The sequence below is a fragment of the Lissotriton vulgaris genome, chromosome 6 (assembly GCF_964263255.1).
Source record: "Lissotriton vulgaris chromosome 6, aLisVul1.2, whole genome shotgun sequence".
NCBI lineage: Eukaryota > Metazoa > Chordata > Amphibia > Caudata > Salamandridae > Lissotriton > Lissotriton vulgaris.
The window spans coordinates 1,260,212,636-1,260,233,133 of NC_141694.1; the positions used below are offsets into that span (position 1 = coordinate 1,260,212,636).

General features: G+C 47.2%; 1 protein-coding gene across 2 annotated transcripts in view; it reads left to right on the top strand.

Annotated features, from left to right (window-relative positions):
- TRAPPC3L (trafficking protein particle complex subunit 3L) overlaps positions 1-20,498 on the top strand; it is a 606,266-nt gene that overhangs the window by 440,917 nt on the left and 144,851 nt on the right. The gene's annotated exons all lie outside the window — the stretch shown is intronic.

Below are 20,498 nucleotides of genomic sequence, written 5' to 3' on the forward strand. Positions count from 1 at the left end.
CTATATCTATGCCCAACATCATCCAGTGCCTGAACAAGTGGAGCTAATGTAGCTGAATCCTGTGGTGTAACCCACTTTCCAACATATGCTTATACTGAGGTCACATGGTACAACTGGATTTAAGGCCACCAATAACATGCATGATATGACTGCTCACTTGTGATCAAGGCTGATTGGAACAGCCGAAACGCGTAAGGGAAATGAAGAGTAAATGCTGCCACTTTGATTGCAATAAAACACTGGCTCATGAAATTGGGCTTTAATATTCTTTTTTTGCATGATTTGAATTACCAGGCTGCTCCATGCCTGTCAGAAGGAAGCCGCCCTGCAGGGATGGGGCTCCTAGCAAAATGGAGAGTTCTGTGAAGTTTGAATTTGGGGAGCATGTCCAACTCACCTCTTCTGCAATATTATGGAATTTTCCCGATTACATTGGCACCGAAGTGAGGAAGAGAGACAGGAGGAGAAGTGTCTCCTTTTGCCTTTTCTGTGAAACCTGTGTTTTTCTATTAAGGAATGACCTTGGCAGCAATTACATTGAGCATGAACTGCAAACATTAAAGTATTTAAATAGGCCTCCTTTTAACTTGTGACTATATTAATGGAATAAGTGCACTCGGACAAAAATTGACCTTGTGATGTTATTTAACGCTATTGAGCAGGTTTTACTCTACATTACGAGTCTAAAGACACGTATTAACATTACAAGTGCACTTTGTGAAATATATGCTTTTACTCAGATTGCGTGGTACAATTGGATTTAAGGCCACCAATAACATGCATGAAAGGCTGCTCACCTGTGATCAAGGCTGATTGGAACAGCCGAAACGCGTAAGGGAAATAAAGAGTAAATGCTGCCACTTTGATTTCAATAAAACGCTGGTTGATGGAATTGGGCTTCGATATTCTTTTTTTGCGTGATTTGAATTGACAGATTGCTCCATGCCTGTCAGAACAAAGCCTCCCTACAGGGATGGGGCTCCTAGCAACATGGAAAATTTGCGTATATATATGTGTGTATATATATATGTAATATGATGCACTCAATTGTTATTCACTGCTCAGGCAATGACCCCCCCCCCTATAATGTCCTGTAAAGGTCTTGGGCTTTTTTGCCATGCATTTCGATCTAGGTAGTGTTCCTTGTGGGGCAGGGGCACCACCAAGCATTTTGTAATGTTCTGATGTGATACAGAGAGCACAGCAGCACAGCACAGCAAAGCACAACAGCCCACCAGCAACTTAAAAAGCACAATAAGTCTCCTAGGTCATTAAATCTATGATCCCACAAGAGTTTTTTCCATATTTTTTAAAGCACTCCGTGTGAGAGTTGTATGCTTTTTAGCTGGAGTGCAGGTCCTCCCTGTGTTTGGTTCTATGGGTGCACGTCATGGCCTGAAAAATGTTTTTAAAAAAGACAAACACATGTTTAATTTTCTATATTTAAAAATGCCTTATTGAAAACATGTTGTGATGATCACTATTAATAAGCATTGCAATGTGTAGGTTTATAAAATGGTTGCAAAAAAACAAGGACCCCCTGAATAGTGAATATATCGTAATTCCTAGGACAGGGTAATATAATGTGAGTAAAAAAAATTCCTAGGCAATTAGATCAGGTTAATTCAAAATCAAACTCAAGACAAAATCACAAATATAAATCATGAAAACAGGGAAAATCATACTAGAAAACGTAAAAATATATGATATATTTAATTTCTTCTACAGGATAAAAACATACATTAAAAACAACATAAGTTGTATTTTACTCATTTAGATGTAATCATTTCATTCTCATTTAATACAATGTAAACTTTTATGCAAAATTGGCAATCTTTATCACTAATATTATCCGACGTGCGTTTCGGCGTACTGAAAACGCCTTCTTCAGGAAACAAGCCAGCCACTGTTTTTACCTAAGAAATATAAATAAAAACATTCAACATCTAATAATAGCTTGTTGTCAGACATTACTATATAAGCTTACTACAATTATAGTGGATTTGTGATACATACACATACATTTGTATAAATTCATACCAAATAAAAATCGGTAAAAATCGTTTCTTAAACATTTTTCATAACATACTTTTAAACTCCATGACTGCTAGTACAACAAATTCCCTGAACATTGCGAAAGTTTATATCACTTTCAAACTTTTTTCTAAAACATACCTTTGGTTATAGTCTGAGTGCTTAGTTTTAATAGATGGGGGAAAGAAGGAAAACAATATAATAGATAAAGTATTCAAATTGAATACAGAAAAGAAAACATTCACCTATAAGGGTTCTGAGTTCATAAAAGATATACCACACTTACTTCTTATTTGTGGTTAGATCACTCTAATGTGTCATACGCTCATTTCAAAAGGGGGGAAAAGGATAGGCAGGGGACAGACTGATTGGTCCGTCAACTTCTTCTGGATATTTTGTGAAATGGACAATAATATACCACGATACTTGTCATAGTTTATATGAGACTACTATTTCAATTTAATAGTGTCGATATTACTAATCACTTACATTGATATGCATTCGATATGACACACTATTATGGTGGTTCTCCAGTGATGAACCTCAGTGATTAAAAGCGAAAAGAGAAAAACCAGATAGTAACTTAGTACCCACGAAGCGTAAACCTACAGAAAGAGGAAAATGAAATTGCTTGAAAAAATCCTAGTGTGCTAACCAAAACTCTATTGATAAAGTTTATTCAACATGCTTAAGTTGTTACCTCCTTCGTGGGGGTCCTACGATGGTTATTTCGAGGAGACAGTGAGCTTTCTGGGATCGGCGACAGATTTATATAGGTAGTTGTTCAGTAACCTAGCATATATGCCAATCTCGATAACTATTTGGAAAAACTAAGAAATATATAACACATTAATTACGAATGTTCTAATGTGTCATACAGCCATTTAAGGCGCATTTGTATCAAAATATGGAGCTGATTACCTTATGGATGTATTGTTAAGACGCTCGCCCACATTAGATATTCTGTTGTAGTGTTTCTTTTATAAATGGAAAGACATCACCCTAAGGTTATTAAGCCAAAAAACAGAAGAAACTGAAAAATTATTTAACTGTAATTAGTTCTTCTTGTTTTTAGATGGCTAAAATAGGTTCGTGTCACGGACGTATTTACTTCAGGGACGCACGAGAAGGGACACATACCTGATAGAGTCCTCTTGATATGGTGTATCACTTCCGCATCATATGTCTCCTCGAAATTTCCACAGCCGATTTCAATCAATGAAAGGGTATAAGTGAAAGAAAACCGTATTTTTAAAGCCGTAGAACACGGTTACGTAGAACCACGTAACTTCCAGAAACGTTAGGGCGACGTGATGACGTTTCAGGAGCGCGTCATCAGTATCATACATAGAAGAGAAAACAGACTCACCTAAGGTCGATACACTGGATGTAAAGGAAAACAGACTGAACTCAGATCCGTATTATCGAGCCTGCACTCTTTAGAACCAACCATTCGACCATTTGGGTATAAGCTTTAATAGTGATTTAAATATTTAATATTTATCTCAAGACAAGAATGTAGACAATCTAATGCGTTTAAATTAAATTTCAACTAAAGTCATTCATACGAATAGCCACGGATTATGCCATCAATACATTATCCTAATGATTTTAAAGATGTCTATCTAGAGGTATAATATTGTAGCTACTTAATCCTAATTATCCAATAGTCCATATATATCTATAGTGTCTATAGTGTCCAGATAATTACATCCTATAAGTGTGATATAATTCCTGGAAATATTTAATATATATATATATATATATATCTTTTATTTTAATATATTGTTTTGGCATAATAGCCATATGGACATCAACTGGTATTGTTTAAGGTAGACAAAGTTATAATTGTTGACGTATCAATAAACTATATTTAAAAATCAATTATATAAGTGCAGCAAATATCGCAATAATTCAAGACAACAGATGTCAGAAGAATAACAAATTTAACATATTCAGTTCTCCCAGGATATTTCGCTATTGAGGCCTCTATTGAAGGTGTCAAGGTAGAAAATCCAAAATACTTAGCGTTTTTTGCAAACGTTTTGGCCTCCTTTATTATCTGGTGTTCTTATTCTCTCTAATATTCTCCATCGTAATTCTTCTGGTTTATGGTTTTGTTCCAAAAAATACTTTACCAAGGGGGCTTGAATTTTTTTGGTACGGATTGCTGAACGATGTTCAGTAATCCGAGTTTGAATCATTCTCGAAGTCTCCCCTACATATCCAAGGGAACAGGGACATAAAATGAGGTAAATCATATTTTTCGTTTTGCAATTCCACATTTTTGTCGCCTTTATTGTTTGACCATAATGTGTGAACATGTCTCCTTCAATAATCATGTCACACGATTTACAACTAGAACACTTCATTGTACCTTTAATAGGTATGTCACCATCTATTGACTTTTGAATAAATTGAGAGTTATTCATGGTGTTAAAGCAAGAGTGGACAATTAAATCTTTAATATTTTTGTTTCGCCGGTGGGCAAACAAGCGCTTCAGTAGTTTGGGGCCTTGTGTATAGTTACTATTTAGGATATGCCAATTTGAGTTGATTATTTGTTTTATTTTGGTATCCAGAGTGGAGTGTTTAGTAACACATACTATTTGGGAATTTTCTTTAATAGTCTTGGATTTTAGTAAATGGTCACGGTCAAAAAATCTCGCTCTTTTGTAAGAGTCCTTCACCAGCCGGTGAGGGTAACCTCTATCCATGAATTTCTTTCTCATAATAGTTGCCAGCCTATTGTAATCACTAAGATTAGTACAATTTCTTCTAACCCTAAGAAACTGGGTAAAAGGAATACCTTGTTTTTGATTTCTTGGATGGAAACTATTGAAGTGGAGCAATGTATTCCTCGCGGTAGGCTTTGTAAATAACTCCACTTCTAATCGTCCATTATGATGTCTAATTACAATATATAAAAATTCGACTTGGTCTGAGCTTGTGTGTGCTGTAAATTTGAGGTTACTATCGGTCAAGTTGAACCAGGATAGAAATTCCTTTAAGGAGTCGCTCCCATTGGTCCAGATAAAGAAGATATCATAAATGTATCTGGACCAATGGGAGACAGACTCAAAAAACGGTGCTATCTTATTGTAAATAAACTTCTCCTGAGGGGGCGTGATTTGGACGCCGGAGAAAATGGCCGCGTAAGTCTCAACCTCCTCCTGTGGCTCCGCTTTTCTTTGGAATTAAGGCAACCAAAACTTAACAAAACCTGACGCCGATGCCACATCCAACAACCGGAATGTGAGGGCTACCCGCTACATGCCTTTGGTGGTGCTTTACCGCTTACCTTGAGAACGGCGGACCTGATTGCAGCGTGACCGTTACCCCACCAAGACCAGGCGGCGGCATACAACGAGGAAGCCCTCGAGAGGTAAAGTAGCAGCTAACGCGGCAATTACAGTCCCATGACAGTGTGATTGATGGAGTGATTGTCGGAGACAGCCTGGGACCCTCAAAGCCTCCGATCCGCCATACAGCGAGAGTACCTATTAAGGACAATCAACAGTTGAAAGGTAACGCACGCATACAATTAAAATGGCGAATGGCAGATGGTATCGGCGATCAGCAAACATTGTTTTACGCCTTCTGACACCATATATGTGATATATACGGCATCAGAGCAACTGTGCACTGAGCAACTGAGCACTGACAAGATCACGCTGTTGTGTAAAATGCTGCTGTGCACTGAGCAACTGAGCACTGACAAGATCACGCTGTTGTATAATGCTGCTGTATAAAACCCACATCTAAGAGCTAGTAACAGAGCTTCGGTTCGATCTTGATGCCCATGATGCCCATGAGTGTTGTCATGCATGACGTGTAAGAAAATGGCGGGCGCTGGCAGCACGTAACGGAAGATCTCCGAGAATGCAAGCATGTCTTCGGATTCGCTTCAAGTGTTATTAGGATGGCGAATTCTGAATGTGAGTGCAATATGAGTGCAAGCTGTGACTAAGGAGCAACGAGGCTTGATACAATCGACTCATTTTGGGATGCCAACACAGTTTGGGAAGCCAATACAAGTGTTGCTACCAATACATATTTGGGTGCTTGATCTGCTCTGTGAAGGAAAATGGTGGGCGCTTAAAGGAGGTTCACCGAAAACACCGATACTAGCACATAACCTTCCGCACATTGGTTCACCGTCACATATGATAATTGTGATACTCTGATAGGAGAGCATAACGCTTGAAGGGGATGATGACTCTTGATTAATCTCTGTAAAGATATCTCTGGAACCCCAAACAAACAAAATGGCGGTCCTCTAACCTCGATTACACCATTAGCAACAGGGTCTGTGCAACAATACCTCCAGACAACATTGCTTATCCTCGAGTCTCATAAAAAGTATCCCCCGTACCGAAGGAGTGTAAAGTAAGTGTAAAGCACAAATTTCTGCATGGGGTCCTTAACTTTAAAAGCGGAAATGCAAAGATTTACAAGATCGCTAAAACCGCAGGCATACATGAAATCCAATGTTTCTACTAAGCACCTGTCCACATAAGCAGCTATTCGCCTGCTAAGCAAACATTCATATAACACGTAAATCAGTGTTCCTGATACATCTGGCCAAGGTGCTACCGTGAGGGGCATTGAAGGTTGATATATAGAAGGTGCATAATTATATGGTCACTCCTGAAACATACTAAACTACTACAGCGCTACCACTATTGAACAAATTACAGCAGTACTGATTTAAACATCGCGAAGGCGGACTACCCAACGTACATTTAGATGCTAACCCCTGGGTTGGTAAAAACAAACAGTCTGACCAAGCAAATTGGAGAATAGCAGCATACACAACCACAACTCACGCAACAGGCAACACATGGTCAAAGAAGGTTATTAAGTCTGCACTGGCTACCACTGACGACTCCTAAGTCAAGCTCATTGATAAACCTCATTGATAAACCTCAAGATAAACCTCAAGACAAATAAAAATCATCGTCTGGAGGGTCCAAATACAGGGTGTTAGACCTGACATCATCGGCTTGAGTCTCTCCTCCATTTTTTCTGTTTGCCTCCACTGTTTTACGATGTTTTTGCTGGTTAATGCTTTGGGCACTGTGCCACTGCTGATCAGTACCACAGTGCAAGTGCTCCCTATGTTAAATTGATGTATCGATTGACTTCCATGTTTGGCTTATTTGGTTTACTGTCAGTCCCTAGTGTAGTGCACCAGGAGTGCCGGGGCTTGTAAATACAAATGCCGCTCGTGGGCTTGCAGCACGTGTTGTGCCACCCACCAGAGCGGCCTCGTAAAAGAATGTCTACGGGTCGGTCATTGCGAGACCTACGTGCAGTCTGGTACTGTGACGCTGACTGCGCAAGTACACCTACTTGCCAGTCCCTAAGCCTTCCCTTAACTTCATGTTAGTCACCCCTATGGTAGGCCCACGGGCAGGGTGCATTGTAAGTATAAGGTAGGACACGCCTGACCAAGTTGGCATGTCCTAATAGTGAATTACAGCCATCTTCGTTTTTCACTATTGCGAGGTAACCTGCTCTCCATTAGTTAGAATGGGCTGCCCGGATTATTAATGCTATAATCCTAGCTGGCTCGGGGAGCATGGTGCAATGTCGAGTTTGGTATCCCTGAACTCGGGGTTTAATTACGCATCCGTTGGTGTGGATGGTTTTTGGACTCTGGGTTTGAAAATAGCACTTTTAGAAAGTGTCTATTTTCTTGTCTAACCATTTCTGGTTTCTGCTGGTTTTGCGTGTGTGTGACAGGAGCTGGGTGGCTCCAGAGGTCTGGATGAGTTAGTGTGGGATGAGTGGGACATTTGCGTTGAGAGTAGGGGGAGAGTAGTTGCTGATAGCCTGCCCTGCCTGATACAACGCTGGCTCCACCTCCTGCCAAGCGACTGATGGCTCTGTGCCTGCCATGGACGATCCTAGCCCCACCTCCTACCAGGAGGCCGATAGCTCTGCTCCTGCCAGTGACAATGCTGGCTCCACCTCCTGCTGGGCGTCTGAGGACCCAGCCCTGCTCAGTGAATAGGCCAGGTGCCTCTGCCTGGCTCCACCCACAACAGACCCAGGATGTTGGGAAATTCCCCTGCATGGACAAAGGGATCAAAGCCATAAGAGAAGGACCCCTAAACCAAGAATTTAGATCACTTCTGACAAGGAACCCTTAAACCAAGGACAAGAGGCCTGCTGATCTAAGGACTTGCCTACCCCTTCTGCCGGTGTGCTGTTTGCTGGGGGGAATCCTGCAGTGCTTCTTTATTTTTGCCAAGGAACCAGGAGAGAGGAACTGTGTGTGTACTTTCACGCTTGCTAAGAAAATCTCCAAGTACTGGAAGAGTGCCAGTCTCCTGTTGAAGTCACAGGGCTAAAGGACTTCACCTACTACAAGTGCTATTTTGCTGGAACCTGTAAATCCAGCACCTCTGAAAGACACCAGCAATCTCGACGCCGACGGATGTCGCCGAATCCAGCTCGACACCATGAGTGACGGCTCAAGTGTCCCGCTTCCTCGACGCCGGCCGCCGGGCCTGATTGACGCCAGCAGCAATGCCAGTGAGTAGTGAGTTCGGCTCCAGCTCCAAGGGACCTCGTGTCTGCACCGCTGCTGATCGCATCGACCTCGTGCCCTCTCGACGCCTTGAGCGCTGCTCACACTGTGCAACTGCATCATTGACAACGACGCCTGCTGAGGCCTGATCACCACCGAAGACGCGACGCCGGATTGCTCGACGCCGCTGATCATCGTGTGCTTCATTTTCCTAAGGTACTGTGTTGTTAGGGGTCCGTGTGACTCCGGGCTCGACGTAGCGCTCCTCGCGGTCGACGCCAAACCTCTGGATTAACTTTGCCTCGACGTCGTGTAGCTCCCGTGTGGGTTACATTGTTGCTAAGAACTGTGTTGCCAGGAAGAAGAGTTGCTTTGATACGAAAAGACTTTGTGCTAAAGAAGAAACTACATTTGAACTATTATTTTTCCTTCCAAGAGTATTTATTAAGATTGTGTATATTTTTGTGGTAATTTGTCTTGTGCTAAGCCATATATAAAAATCCTTATTTTTATAATACTACTGTGTCATGTCCATTTGTAGTGTATTCACTTTATTACTGTATGTGGTCATAAATGCTTAACGCACAGCCTCTGAGATAAGCCTGTCTGCTCTGCCAAGCTACCAAGGGGGTGAGCAGGGGTTATCAAAAGGTGTGATCCCCTTGCCATGACTAGAAAAAGTGTGTCCCTATTTGTCAGAAGTGCATACCTCTGCCAACTAGAGACAGCCGGTTCTAACATTGGACGCAGCAGTGAGGATTTGAACCTTGCATTGATGACCCATGTACAGTGATTAGTGTGCGCTACATAGTGAAAGCAGACCATAGCGCAGCCACAATTTAATTTGGGAGGATCCTATTTTTGGTTCTCCGCTTTTCTGAAGCTTGATTTTTTGAACACTGCCAGTTTTGACCATGAGTGACACCGGAATCACTACCCCTGTTGTTGTTGTGGAGGAATTCGACAGAGCGAAGATAAACGACTACGGCTTAAAGGAGCTGAAATCCTTTTGCAAGCAGTTGAAAGTGCCTACCAAAGGCATCTCAAGAAAAGAGGAATATCTCAAAGCATTGCAGGCCTGGTTGGAGGCCAGAGATCCCACTGATCCGGTGGTGGAACCGCCAGTGGAAGGGGATGAGGAGGCGCCAGTGAATGGGCCGGTGTCCTCTCCCGGAAGCAGTGTTTCCTCCAAAGGTCTTTCCCCTGAAGAAAGAGAAGAAAGGGCGAAGGAGCGTGCATACAACATGGAAATGGCAAGGCTAAAGATAAATGAGCAGTTGGAGTTAGAAAATGCAAGAGGTAGGAGAGAAGCTGATTTGGAGACCAAAAGGTTGGATTTTGAAAGAGAGAAGTTAGCTTTGGAGCGTGATACCAAGTTGAGGGAGTTGGACATCCAAGCTAAGAAGTTAGAGTTGAATCCCTCTGGTGGCAGCATCCCATCTGTGCCTGCAGAAAGTAGGTTTTATTTTCCCAAAGATGTGATAAAAGATTATCATAGGAACGAAGATATTGGTCAGTGGTTTAAAGCGTATGAGTTAGCATTGTTGGCCCACCGGATCCCTGAGAAGGATTGGGGAGCGGGATTGTGGGGTCGCTTTGTAAATGAGGGGAGAGATACCCTGTTAGACATGCCTGTTGAGGATAGGATGTCGTATGCTCATATGAAAGATGCTTTAATGTTGCGGTATGGCCTAACCCCCGAGAAGTACAGACAAGCTTTTAGAGAATGTAAGAAATTGCCTGGTACGACGTGGGTTGAATATGTGTCTTATTTTTGCAGAGCCATGGATGGTTGGATAAAGGGCAGCAAAGTGGAAAGTTATGAAGCTCTTTATGATTTGTTTGCTTGGGAGCATTTGTCTAATAACTGTTTTCCAGAGCTGCGCCAGCACCTTATTGATAGCACGATATATAACCCTAGAAAACTTGCTGAAGAGGCGGACCGCTGGGTCAGTACCAGGGTCCACAAGGGTCCAGTGGGAGACTCAGCCAAAGGTGGGCAGGGTCCCCAGCAGAAGAGTGGGGGGACAAGGGTAAACAGAAGGAGTCCCAGAAAGGTCCCCAAAGTAATCCCCAAGGGAACCAAGGGAAAGGTTCCCAGCCTCCCCCTGAGAAGAAGCCAGGGGCCCCGATGGGTAAACCTGTTCATAGGGGCCCCCTAACCTGCTACGTTTGTGGGCAGGTGGGACACCGGTATTATGACCCTCAGTGTCCCATGAAGAATTCGAATGCACCGCCGCGTGCACCCCCCGTCAGTTGGCAAGTGTAGCCCTGGGAGGGGAAGAGATGGTTGTCCCTGGTGGTAGGGGTCCCGCAGAAATGTCCCTGGTCTCGCTAGGAGACATGCAAATGGTCCCTCCACCCCCTCTGCCTAGTAACATTAGTAAATATAGGCAGTGGGTGACCATTAATGGCCATAGAGTGGAAGCTCTCAGAGACACCGGAGCGAGTGTGACAGCTGTCAAGTGTCACTTGGTGTCCAGAGAGCTGGTGGTTCCCCACGCATTCTACCCTGTGATAGCTGCTGACAACTCGCAGAAAGAGTGTGAGGTAGCTCAGGTTTCTTTTGAATGGGGGGAGTTTCAGGTACTCTTCAGGTTGCTGTGAGGCCCGCCATGCCTGTCGATTGTCTCCTGGGCAATGATTTAGAAGACTCCCCTTGGGCTAAGGTGGAGAGGGAGACACATTTGAGAATGTTGGGTGTGCCAGAGTGGGTGTGTGCAACCACTCGATCGATGACAGCGAGTAAGGGTGTTGATGGGGTCCCGGAGCCTGAAAGTACGGCCCAGGGCCCAGCTGTGAAGAGAAGAGGCAGGAGGCGCGGGAAACTGGCCCCGTAGTTCCCGTAGTCCAGGAGGAGGTAGACCCTGAGGGGGATGCCCTGGAGCCCACAGGGGAACAAATTGCCGAACTGGGAGACCTGCCCGAGCTGACCCATTGGCAGCAGGATGGTGGTCCCTCCAGGGAGGAATTCTGGGCAGGAACAGAAAGTGTGCCCTTCTCTTGTGGGTATGAGGCAGACAGCCTCAGCCCAATCCTCAGGTGATCAGTCAGGGTCACATTTTGTGTACTGGGAGAACGACCTCCTGTATAGCGAGCCTAAGGCTGCTGAGCCTGGGTCAGCCCGTGTGCTGGTGGTACCCCAGCGCTTTAGAGCCTTCCTACTGGGTTTGGCTCATGACGTTCCGTTAGCTGGACATCTGGGGCAGGACAAGACCTATGACAGGCTTGTCACCCATTTTTATTGGCCTCAGATGCGAAGGGATGTAGACATCCATTGTAAGACTTGTCACACTTGCCAGGCAAGTGGGAAAAGCGGAAGGAAGCAGAAGGCTCCCCTCCAACCTTTTCCAGTGGTCAGTACCCCCTTTGACTGGGTGGGAATTGACATTGTTGGGCCCCTGGACCCCAAGAGCCCTGGGCAACAAGTTTATCCTGGTCTTGGTGGACCATGCCACACGGTACCCGGAAGCCATCCCTCTCCAAACAGTGACGGCCCCGTGGTGGGACGGGCATTGATGGGTGTTTTCTCCCAGATGGGGTTCCCCAGAGAGGTGGTGTCAGACCGGGGCACTAACTTCATTTCCAATTACATGAAGTCTCTGTGGAAGGAGTGTGGGGTAACCTACAAGTTCACCACTCCTTACCACCCTCAAGGAAATGGGCTGGTTGAGAGATTCAACCGGACCCTTAAAGGCATGATCATGGGTCTTGAAGAACCAATGAGGCGGAAATGGGACGTCCTTTTGCCATGCCTGTTTGCTTACCGTGAGGTGCCGCAGAAGTCTCTAGGGTTCTGCCCCTTTTAGCTTTTGTATGGTCACCCGGTAAGAGGGCCTTTGAGTCTGGTCAAAGAAGGCTGGGAGCAATCTCCCAGGAAACCTCCCCAGGATGTGTACAGTTACATGCTGGCCTTTAGGAACCAGACTCGGCGCTTCAGAGATCTTGCTCAGGCAAATCTGGAGGCCAGCCAGGAGGAGATGAAGCGTTGGTACGACCGGAATGCCACTCTGGTAGAGCTTCAGCCTGGTCAAGAAGTGTGGGTCATGTCCCCTGTGGAACCTTGTGCGCTCAAGGACAGGTGGACTGGACCGTTTAAGGTTGTGGAGAAGAAGAGCGATGTCACCTACCTGGTGGACTTGAAATCTCCCAGGAACCCCTTGCGGGTCCTGCATGTCAACTGTTTGAAGCCCCACTTAGAAAGGTCCGAAGTGGGCATGCTCCTAGCTACAGATGCTGGAATGGAGGAGGAGAGTGAGCCTCTTCCTGACCTCCTGTGTGCTAAAGAGCAAGACGGGTCAGTGGATGGTGTTGTCCTCTCTGACACACTTACCCTTGAGCAGAAACAGGATTGTCGCCAACTGTTGGGACAATTCCCTGATCTGTTTTCCTTGGTTCCGGGTGTCACTCATTGGTGTGTCCATGACGTTGACACCGGAGACAGCCCTCCTGTGAAGCACAAGGCTTACAGGGTGACTGACAAGGTCTGAGCATACATTAAGGAGGAGGTCTCCAAAATGTTTGCGTTAGGGGTGGTTGAGTCCTCTAGCAGTCTCTGGGCCAGCCCAGTGGTCTTGGTCCCAAAGGCTGCCACGCCTGGTGCTTCACCAGAACTTCGGTTCTGCGTGGATTACCGAGGACTCAATTCAGTCACGAAGACTGACGCGCACACCATCCCCAGAGCTGATGAGCTCATAGATCGGTTGGGGGCTGCCCGGTACCTTAGCACGTTTGATGTGACGTCTGGGTACTGGCAGATCGCCTTAACAGATGGGGCAAAGGAGAGGTCAGCATTCTCCACACAAGATGGGCTCTACCAGTTCCGGGTGATGCCTTTGGGATGAAGAATGCCCCTGCCACCTTCCAGAGGTTGGTCAACCAGGTCTTGGCTGGACTGGAGGATTTCAGTGCCGCCTACCTGGACGACATCGCAGTGTCAGCGCCAGCTGGGAGGAACACTTGCACCACCTCCAGGAAGTGTTGTTGGCCCTGTGCAGAGCAGGCCTCACAATCAAAGCCAGTAAGTACCAGATTGGGCAGGGTTGTGTGGTGTACTTGGGGCACCAAGTAGGGAGCGGCAAGGTTGCCCCCCTGCAACCCAAGATTGATACCATCCTGGCTTGGGCACCGCCCAAAACCCAAACTCAGGTGAGAGCCTTCTTAGGTCTCACGGGTTACTACAGGAGGTTTGTCAAGGATTACGGTAACATTGTGCACCCCTTGACTTCGCTGACTTCCAGGAAGCAGCCATGAAATGTGATCTGGACTGATGCCTGTCAAACGGCCTTCGACACCCTGAAAACTGCAATGTGCACAGCACCTATACTCCAGGCACCCGACTTTTCGAAATAATTTATTGTCCAGACGGACGCTTCAGAGCATGGCGTGGGGGCTGTTCTAGCTCTGGTGAATGAAGAGGGCCGAGACTTGCCTGTAGCCTTCATCAGTTGGAGGTTACTTCCCAGGGAAACGAGGTGGAGTGCGATAGAGAGAGAAGCATTTGCTGTGGTCTGGGCGCTGAAGAAGCTAAGATCCTACCTGTTTGGGACTCACTTCCGGGTTCAGACAGACCACAGGCCCCTCAGATGGTTGATGCAAATGAGGGGTGAGAATCCAAAACTGTTGAGGTGGTCCTGGTACAGATCACGCCAATGCTGATGGTCTGTCCATATTTTTCCGCCTTAGTGATGAGGACTCCCTAGGTCAAGGGTAGTTCTCCCCACATTTCAGCTGGAGGGGACACGTGTTCGACCTGACATCATCGGCTTGAGTCTCTCCTCCATTTTTTCTGTTTGCCTCCACTGTTTTACGATGTTTTGGCTGGTTAATGCGTTGGGCACCTTGCCACTGCTGATCAGTGCCACAGTGCAAGTGCTCCCTATGTTAAATTGATGTATCGATTGACTTCCATGTTTGGCTTATTTGGTTTACTGTCAGTCCCTAGTCTAGTGCGCCAGGAGTGCCGGGGCTTGTAAATACAAATGCCGCTCGTGGGCTTGCAGCACGTGTTGTGCCACCCACCAGAGCGGCCTCGTAAAAGAATGTCTACGGGTCGGTCATTGCGAGACCTACGTGCAGTCTGGTACTGTCACTCTGACTGCGCAAGTACACCTACTTGCCAGTCCCTAAGCCTTCCCTTAACTTCATGTTAGTCACCCCTATGGTAGGCCCACGGGCAGGGTGCGTTGTAAGTATAAGGTAGGACACGCCTGACCAAGTTGGCATGTCCTAATAGTGAATTACAGCCATCTTCGTTTTTCACTATTGCGAGGTAACCTGCTCTCCATTAGTTAGAATGGGCTGCCCGGATTTTTAATGCTATAATCCTAGCTGGCTCGGAGAGCATGGTGCAATGTCGAGTTTGGTATCCCTGAACTCGGGGTTTAATTACGCATCCGTTGGTGTGGATGGTTTTTGGACTCTGGGTTTGAAAATAGCACTTTTAGAAAGTGTCTATTTTCTTGTCTAACCATTTCTGGTTTCTGCTGGTTTTGCGTGTGTGTGACAGGAGCTGGGTGGCTCCAGAGGTCTGGATGAGTCAGTGTGGGATGAGTGGGACATTTGCGTTGAGAGTAGGGGGAGAGTAGTTGCTGATAGCCTGCCCTGCCTGATACAACGCTGGCTCCACCTCCTGCCAAGCGACTGATGGCTCTGTGCCTGCCATGGACGATCCTAGCCCCACCTCCTACCAGGAGGCCGATAGCTCTGCTCCTGCCAGTGACAATGCTGGCTCCACCTCCTGCTGGGCGTCTGAGGACCCAGCCCTGCTCAGTGAATAGGCCAGGTGCCTCTGCCTGGCTCCACCCACAACAGACCCAGGATGTTGGGAAATTCCCCTGCATGGACAAAGGGATCAAAGCCATAAGAGAAGGACCCCTAAACCAAGAATTTAGATCACTTCTGACAAGGAACCCTTAAACCAAGGACAAGAGGCCTGCTGATCTAAGGACTTGCCTACCCCTTCTGCCGGTGTGCTGTTTGCTGGGGGGAATCCTGCAGTGCTTCTTTATTTTTGCCAAGGAACCAGGAGAGAGGAACTGTGTGTGTACTTTCACGCTTGCTAAGAAAATCTCCAAGTACTGGAAGAGTGCCAGTCTCCTGTTGAAGTCACAGGGCTAAAGGACTTCACCTACTACAAGTGCTATTTTGCTGGAACCTGTAAATCCAGCACCTCTGAAAGACACCAGCAATCTCGACGCCGACGGATGTCGCCGAATCCAGCTCGACACCATGAGTGACGGCTCAAGTGTCCCGCTTCCTCGACGCCGGCCGCCGGGCCTGATTGACGCCAGCAGCAATGCCAGTGAGTAGTGAGTTCGGCTCCAGCTCCAAGGGACCTCGTGTCTGCACCGCTGCTGATCGCATCGACCTCGTGCCCTCTCGACGCCTTGAGCGCTGCTCACACTGTGCAACTGCATCATTGACAACGACGCCTGCTGAGGCCTGATCACCACCGAAGACGCGACGCCGGATTGCTCGACGCCGCTGATCATCGTGTGCTTCATTTTCCTAAGGTACTGTGTTGTTAGGGGTCCGTGTGACTCCGGGCTCGACGTAGCGCTCCTCGCGGTCGACGCCAAACCTCTGGATTAACTTTGCCTCGACGTCGTGTAGCTCCCGTGTGGGTTACATTGTTGCTAAGAACTGTGTTGCCAGGAAGAAGAGTTGCTTTGATACGAAAAGACTTTGTGCTAAAGAAGAAACTACATTTGAACTATTATTTTTCCTTCCAAGAGTATTTATTAAGATTGTGTATATTTTTGTGGTAATTTGTCTTGTGCTAAGCCATATATAAAAATCCTTATTTTTATAATACTACTGTGTCATGTCCATTTGTAGTGTATTCACTTTATTACTGTATGTGGTCATAAATGCTTAACGCACAGCCTCTGAGATAAGCCTGTCTGCTCTGCCAAGCTACCAAGGGGGTGAGCAGGGGTTATCAAAGGGTGTGATCCCCTTGCCATGACTAGAAAAAGTGTGTCCCTATTTGTCAAAAGTGCATACCTCTGCCAACTAGAGACAGCCGGTTCTAACATTGGACGCAGCAGTGAGGATTTGAACCTTGCATTGATGACCCATGTACAGTGATTAGTGTGCGCTACATAGTGAAAGCAGACCATAGCGCAGCCACAATTTAATTTGGGAGGATCCTATTTTTGGTTCTCCGCTTTTCTGAAGCTTGATTTTTTGAACACTGCCAGTTTTGACCATGAGTGACACCGGAATCACTACCCCTGTTGTTGTTGTGGAGGAATTCGACAGAGCGAAGATAAACGACTACGGCTTAAAGGAGCTGAAATCCTTTTGCAAGCAGTTGAAAGTGCCTACCAAAGGCATCTCAAGAAAAGAGGAATATCTCAAAGCATTGCCGGCCTGGTTGGAGGCCAGAGATCCCACTGATCCGGTGGTGGAACCGCCAGTGGAAGGGGATGAGGAGGCGCCAGTGAATGGGCCGGTGTCCTCTCCCGGAAGCAGTGTTTCCTCCAAAGGTCTTTCCCCTGAAGAAAGAGAAGAAAGGGCGAAGGAGCGTGCATACAACATGGAAATGGCAAGGCTAAAGATAAATGAGCAGTTGGAGTTAGAAAATGCAAGAGGTAGGAGAGAAGCTGATTTGGAGACCAAAAGGTTGGATTTTGAAAGAGAGAAGTTAGCTTTGGAGCGTGATACCAAGTTGAGGGAGTTGGACATCCAAGCTAAGAAGTTAGAGTTGAATCCCTCTGGTGGCAGCATCCCATCTGTGCCTGCAGAAAGTAGGTTTTATTTTCCCAAAGATGTGATAAAAGATTATCATAGGAACGAAGATATTGGTCAGTGGTTTAAAGCGTATGAGTTAGCATTGTTGGCCCACCGGATCCCTGAGAAGGATTGGGGAGCGGGATTGTGGGGTCGCTTTGTAAATGAGGGGAGAGATACCCTGTTAGACATGCCTGTTGAGGATAGGATGTCGTATGCTCATATGAAAGATGCTTTAATGTTGCGGTATGGCCTAACCCCCGAGAAGTACAGACAAGCTTTTAGAGAATGTAAGAAATTGCCTGGTACGACGTGGGTTGAATATGTGTCTTATTTTTGCAGAGCCATGGATGGTTGGATAAAGGGCAGCAAAGTGGAAAGTTATGAAGCTCTTTATGATTTGTTTGCTTGGGAGCATTTGTCTAATAACTGTTTTCCAGAGCTGCGCCAGCACCTTATTGATAGCACGATATATAACCCTAGAAAACTTGCTGAAGAGGCGGACCGCTGGGTCAGTAGTACCAGGGTCCACAAGGGTCCAGTGGGAGACTCAGCCAAAGGTGGGCAGGGTCCCCAGCAGAAGAGTGGGGGGACAAGGGTAAACAGAAGGAGTCCCAGAAAGGTCCCCAAAGTAATCCCCAAGGGAACCAAGGGAAAGGTTCCCAGCCTCCCCCTGAGAAGAAGCCAGGGGCCCCGATGGGTAAACCTGTTCATAGGGGCCCCCTAACCTGCTACGTTTGTGGGCAGGTGGGACACCGGTATTATGACCCTCAGTGTCCCATGAAGAATTCGAATGCACCGCCGCGTGCACCCCCCGTCAGTTGGCAAGTGTAGCCCTGGGAGGGGAAGAGATGGTTGTCCCTGGTGGTAGGGGTCCCGCAGAAATGTCCCTGGTCTCGCTAGGAGACATGCAAATGGTCCCTCCACCCCCTCTGCCTAGTAACATTAGTAAATATAGGCAGTGGGTGACCATTAATGGCCATAGAGTGGAAGCTCTCAGAGACACCGGAGCGAGTGTGACAGCTGTCAAGTGTCACTTGGTGTCCAGAGAGCTGGTGGTTCCCCACGCATTCTACCCTGTGATAGCTGCTGACAACTCGCAGAAAGAGTGTGAGGTAGCTCAGGTTTCCTTTGAATGGGGGGAGTTTCAGGTACTCTTCAGGTTGCTGTGAGGCCCGCCATGCCTGTCGATTGTCTCCTGGGCAATGATTTAGAAGACTCCCCTTGGGCTAAGGTGGAGAGGGAGACACATTTGAGAATGTTGGGTGTGCCAGAGTGGGTGTGTGCAACCACTCGATCGATGACAGCGAGTAAGGGTGTTGATGGGGTCCCGGAGCCTGAAAGTGCGGCCCAGGGCCCAGCTGTGAAGAGAAGAGGCAGGAGGCGCGGGAAACCGGCCCCGTAGTTCCCGTAGTCCAGGAGGAGGTAGACCCTGAGGGGGATGCCCTGGAGCCCACAGGGGAACAAATTGCCGAACTGGGAGACCTGCCCGAGCTGACCCATTGGCAGCAGGATGGTGGTCCCTCCAGGGAGGAATTCTGTGCCGAACAGAAAGTGTGCCCTTCTCTTGTGGGTATGAGGCAGACAGCCTCAGCCCAATCCTCAGGTGATCAGTCAGGGTCACATTTTGTGTACTGGGAGAACGACCTCCTGTATAGCGAGCCTAAGGCTGCTGAGCCTGGGTCAGCCCGTGTGCTGGTGGTACCCCAGCGCTTTAGAGCCTTCCTACTGGGTTTGGCTCATGACGTTCCGTTAGCTGGACATCTGGGGCAGGACAAGACCTATGACAGGCTTGTCACCCATTTTTATTGGCCTCAGATGCGAAGGGATGTAGACATCCATTGTAAGACTTGTCACACTTGCCAGGCAAGTGGGAAAAGCGGAAGGAAGCAGAAGGCTCCCCTCCAACCTTTTCCAGTGGTCAGTACCCCCTTTGACTGGGTGGGAATTGACATTGTTGGGCCCCTGGACCCCAAGAGCCCTGGGCAACAAGTTTATCCTGGTCTTGGTGGACCATGCCACACGGTACCCGGAAGCCATCCCTCTCCAAACAGTGACGCCCCGTGGTGGGACGGGCATTGATGGGTGTTTTCTCCCAGATGGGGTTCCCCAGAGAGGTTGTGTCAGACCGGGGCACCAACTTCATTTCCAATTACATGAAGTCTCTGTGGAAGGAGTGTGGGGTAACCTACAAGTTCACCACTCCTTACCACCCTCAAGGAAATGGGCTGGTTGAGAGATTCAACCGGACCCTTAAAGGCATGATCATGGGTCTTGAAGAACCAATGAGGCGGAAATGGGACGTCCTTTTGCCATGCCTGTTTGCTTACCGTGAGGTGCCGCAGAAGTCTCTAGGGTTCTGCCCCTTTTAGCTTTTGTATGGTCACCCGGTAAGAGGGCCTTTGAGTCTGGTCAAAGAAGGCTGGGAGCAATCTCCCAGGAAACCTCCCCAGGATGTGTACAGTTACATGCTGGCCTTTAGGAACCAGACTCGGCGCTTCAGAGATCTTGCTCAGGCAAATCTGGAGGCCAGCCAGGAGGAGATGAAGCGTTGGTACGACCGGAATGCCACTCTGGTAGAGCTTCAGCCTGGTCAAGAAGTGTGGGTCATGTCCCCTGTGGAACCTTGTGCGCTCAAGGACAGGTGGACTGGACCGTTTAAGGTTGTGGAGAAGAAGAGCGATGTCACCTACCTGGTGGACTTGAAATCTCCCAGGAACCCCTTGCGGGTCCTGCATGTCAACTGTTTGAAGCCCCACTTAGAAAGGTCCGAAGTGGGCATGCTCCTAGCTACAGATGCTGGAATGGAGGAGGAGAGTGAGCCTCTTCCTGACCTCCTGTGTGCTAAAGAGCAAGAGGGGTCAGTGGATGGTGTTGTCCTCTCTGACACACTTACCCTTGAGCAGAAACAGGATTGTCGCCAACTGTTGGGACAATTCTCTGATCTGTTTTCCTTGGTTCCGGGTGTCACTCATTGGTGTGTCCATGACGTTGACACCGGAGACAGCCCTCCTGTGAAGCACAAGGCTTACAGGGTGACTGACAAGGTCCGAGCATACATTAAGGAGGAGGTCTCCAAAATGTTTGCGTTAGGGGTGGTTGAGTCCTCTAGCAGTCTCTGGGCCAGCCCAGTGGTCTTGGTCCCAAAGGCTGCCGCGCCTGGTGCTTCACCAGAACTTCGGTTCTGCGT